This window comes from Corvus brachyrhynchos, unplaced genomic scaffold (assembly GCF_000691975.1).
Source record: "Corvus brachyrhynchos isolate BGI_N302 unplaced genomic scaffold, ASM69197v1 scaffold89, whole genome shotgun sequence".
Lineage (NCBI taxonomy): Eukaryota > Metazoa > Chordata > Aves > Passeriformes > Corvidae > Corvus > Corvus brachyrhynchos.
Genome location: NW_008246063.1, coordinates 828,045 through 832,145, shown reverse-complemented (window position 1 = coordinate 832,145; position 4,101 = coordinate 828,045). Strand labels below are relative to the sequence as shown.

At 46.5% G+C, this 4,101-nt stretch overlaps 1 non-coding gene across 1 annotated transcript; it reads right to left on the bottom strand.

Moving 5' to 3' along the window:
- Positions 1-366: 366 nt before the first annotated feature.
- TRNAF-GAA lies at positions 367-439 on the bottom strand. The gene has a single exon. It is a non-coding gene; the product is annotated as a tRNA-Phe (tRNA).
- Between the last annotated feature and the right edge of the window lie 3,662 nt (positions 440-4,101).

The window sequence follows — 4,101 nt, the reverse complement described above, 5'->3', positions numbered from 1 at the left end:
GGCTCCAGGGGGCCCAGCAATGGCACAAGAGGAACAGGCGGGAACTGATGCCCAGGAAGTTCCACTTGAACCTCAGAAAAAACTTCCCTGTGCAGTGATCAAGCCCTGAACAGAGACCAGAGAGGGTGTGGAGTCTCCCTCCCTGGAGATATTCCAGAACTGTCTGGACACAATCCTGCACCATGTGCTCTGGGATGGCCCTGCTGGAGCAGGGGGTGGCACCAGATGACCTCACTGTTGTCCCTTCCAACCTGACCCATTCTGTAATTACCTTCCTGGCCCTTGGCTGGATCTCTCCTGGATGTCCAGGTCTCTCTCTTGTGCTGGAGAGCCCAAGCTGGGGCCCACAAAACTGCAGGAAAAGGCTGCTGAAGCCCGGGATTGAACCAGGGACCTTTAGATCTTCAGTCTAACGCTCTCCCAGCTAAGCTACTTCAGCTCTGCTGAGGCTCAGATTTTCCCAAAACCTGTTGGAACACGAGGATTGTTCAGCCTTTAGTTGACTTTAGTTGACAGATTTTAGTTGACTTTAGCTTGGGAATCAAAGAATTGTTTCTGGGAACGGGAGAGAGAATGGCTCAAGACACCTGGAAGTGTTCAAGGGCAGGTTGGACGGGTCTTGGAGCAACCTGGGATAGTGGAAGGCGTCCCTGCCCATGGCAGGGGGGTGGAAAGAGATGATCTTTAAGGTCCTTCCCAGCCCAAAACATGTTGGGATTCTGTGATAAAACACAGAATCTGGAATTAAACAGCAGCCTTGATGTGGGAACCAGCCGGGAGCAGTAGCATTAGACAGAATTTCCTGACACCTTTTCACAGAGCCCACGGGACGATCTGGAATTATCCATGGAGCCTGGCCAATCTTTTCACACCAATCTGTCTCTCTCCACCTAAGGAACAGGAACCAGGCATCTTCATGCAGTGATATGGGAGATGTTTGGCCAGCCCACCAGCTTATCCTGCAAATAATTGGCTCTCAGGACAATCTCCCATCCTTTCCCAGCTCCAAATTCACATCTTCCCAAAATACATATGTGAAAAGCACAGTAAATTTTCCATGTCTGTTAAAAATCTGGTAGTGAAAGGTGTCAGAAATATATTTAATCTGGGTTGGAATGTTCATCTTGACAGCAGCTGATATTTCCTCAGTGAGATTTATTAGATAACAGTTCCTGATATCTCGGGCTCCCAAACTAGGCTATGGAAGCTCTTGAAATATCCAGGCACCAGGATCATTCCCTAAGTGGGTTTTCTTCCTCCAAGACCACTTCTAGCACTGGATCCCGATGGTGATCCCACCCATGGTCACTGAGGAATTGGTCATGGGTGGCTGAGGGTCTCAGCATCTTTGTGCTTGTCAGATGGAGAATTTTTGGATAGCTGAGCAGTGCTACAGAATTTCTGCTTCTTGACTTATAAATTACCTCCTCTATGTGACCTAAAACATTCCAGATCCAGCTTTTGAAATCTCTGTAGTGCCAAAAAAAAGGTGCACATAACAAATCCAGGGCGTGGCTAAAGACCACAGCCAGCAGACAACATAACCCCAAAACCAATTCCCAAAAACCAATTCCATTTTGTGTCTGGTAGAGCTGCTGATATGAGAGGAATCTACAATACTGTCCAGGAATTTGGAGCCACAGGAGGGTGATTAGGCCTCAGCCCTGAAATGGGAATGAGCCATCCTTGTCTCCTTCATCTCCACCTGGACCTCAGAATCCATAAGAAGAAGGAAGTTGGGGATTGGCCCCAGTAAGTTTTTCCTATTGTCCATGAAGGAGGATGAGGAAAAAATCTTACGCTGCGTCCTCTGCAAAATCATCCCCAAACCCAGGCTGTGTGTTCAGAGCAGGGCTGGTTATTTTTATCTGCAGAAGGTTTTAAAAGGAGCAATTTCTTGAGCTCAGTGACTGTGGATCTTACAAGTACAGCTTGGATCAGATTTTAGGAACAGAACACTCTTCCTGGTGTATTTTTCCACACTTGGAGGCTGAAGGAAAGTGAGAATTGCACAGACAGATGATTTCTTAGCTGATTATTTTGGAGTCTCTCCTAAGTGTTTACTTGCATGTAAAACTTTGCTTTGAAGGGTTTTTAATGTCTGGAGTGTGGACTTGCTCCAGGCTTAATTTTTCTTCAAAGATTCTGTCTTTGAAGGCAAATCAAAACAGACCAATGTCTATTTTGAAACATCAGTGCCTCTAATTCTGTGAAATAGTTCTGGTTTGTTCTTCCCTGAAGAGCTGTGAGCACTGACCAGCTGTACCAGCAATGACGATTTCCAAATTCCTGGAAGACCAGGTGGGCACATTCGTGTGACAGGGAGCAAAGACCACAAGAGAAGATCTGACAGGACATTTTTTCTGTAAAACTCAGCAATTTTGAAAAGGTTTCTCGGGTGGGATTCATCTCACCTGACTTCTCAGAGGCCAAAAAGGCAAATCTCTACTCCTGACCCAATCACAGAATTGTTTGGGTTGGAAAGGACCTTCAGGATCATTTCAGTCATGCCCAGAGCAACCAGGTTTCGTCTCTCCATGGGGTTTTCCAGAATCTGTATTAAGCCAGTGCAGAGATAGGCTGAGTCCTATCAGAAGTTATTTCCAAATTAATTACAATAAATAACCCACAGCACTTTTAGGTCTTCACAAATCTGATTCATTTTCAGCTTTTCCTGAATTTTTGAGAGGGAGATCAATGCATTTGGATTTAGGGCTATCTGGCTGGATGGAGTCAGAGCAGATGAAAGCCTTCCCAAGGCCAGTGGTGCCACCTAATGGGAAAATTCCCAGGGAATCCATGACTCGGAAGTTCAGTCCTTAACTGGAGTGTTGCTAGGTGACGTAGAAATGGAAATGAGGAGCTCTGACGTCAGTCCCTCTTTACTGCTGCCTTACGACCATTCCTCCGTCAATCCATTCCCTTTTCCCAGGTATCCGAGCCACAAACCGGAGACTGCCCTTGGAAATTCGTTCTATTTCCTGCTTAAATCCAATCTCAGCAATCCCTGAGGCTCCTGAAGTGTTTTTGTCCTTCATGACGCTCAGTCTGTCTGGAGAGGAAATGATCCCAGATTTTAGGATTATGGAGAGCCAAGCAGAAAACGAGATGGAATGAGGGGCTGCCATGGGAGAGACCAGGACCCTGGGGGTTTTCTTAGTTGCAGATTTTGCAAATGAGGAGCGAGACAAGTTCTCTGCATTGCAACATCCGCACTCAGATCCATCTGGAACCACACTGTGGCTCTGCAAAAGAAGGGATAATGTCTCAAATACCTCAAAAGTTCCCACCTGGCAACCCCCTGCAGCCATTCCAAACCATGGATAACCATGAGCTGCCAAGCCTATCCTGGTCTCCAGGTTTTATTGTATTCCCTGACTGTGTTGTTTTCCCAGCACCTACAGCTATTTTTCCATGACAGTCTCAGTCACCACTGCATCCCTGACACTTTTATTTTTCAGGAATATGTTACAGGGTTTAGAGCAGGTCTTCCTCAGGTCTCACCTCAGTTCTACCATTAATGAATGAGAAGTTTTAATCTGTCTCAGACAGGCTTTATTTATTTCCTTTTCTCTGAAGTTCAAAAGTTATTTCCAAGATTCTTTCAATTTTTCCCGGGATCAAGATGTTTGCAAGGGCTCATAAGAAGGAAAATATGTAATGTGATGTCAAAGCGTTGTTTCTGCTGTTCTGGGGAGAGGGCAAGAGTGAAGGGAGAGGAGGATCCAGTCCCTCTTTCAGTGCCTCGCTGACCCAAAATGTCCCCACTACAGGCAGGAAGTCAACTCACAGAGCCCCTGTGCAATTCCATGGCTGGAGAAAGGATTAACATTTAGGGCAAAGGGGAGAAACTTTTAATTAAGCAGACTCGATTAATTCTAGCAAGGAGCTGAGCTCTGCTGGTAATGATGACTCTGCAGCTGTGCCTGGTGCTGCTCAAAGCCTGGAACGCTGCCTGGCAGAGGTGGTCAAGCATGAGTGATTGTCCTAAAAGCATCATAAAATCATGGAGTGGTTTGGGTTGGAAGGGGCCTTAAAGATCATTGAGTTCCACCCCGCTGCCATGGGCAGGGACACCTCCCACTGTCCCAGGTTGCTCAA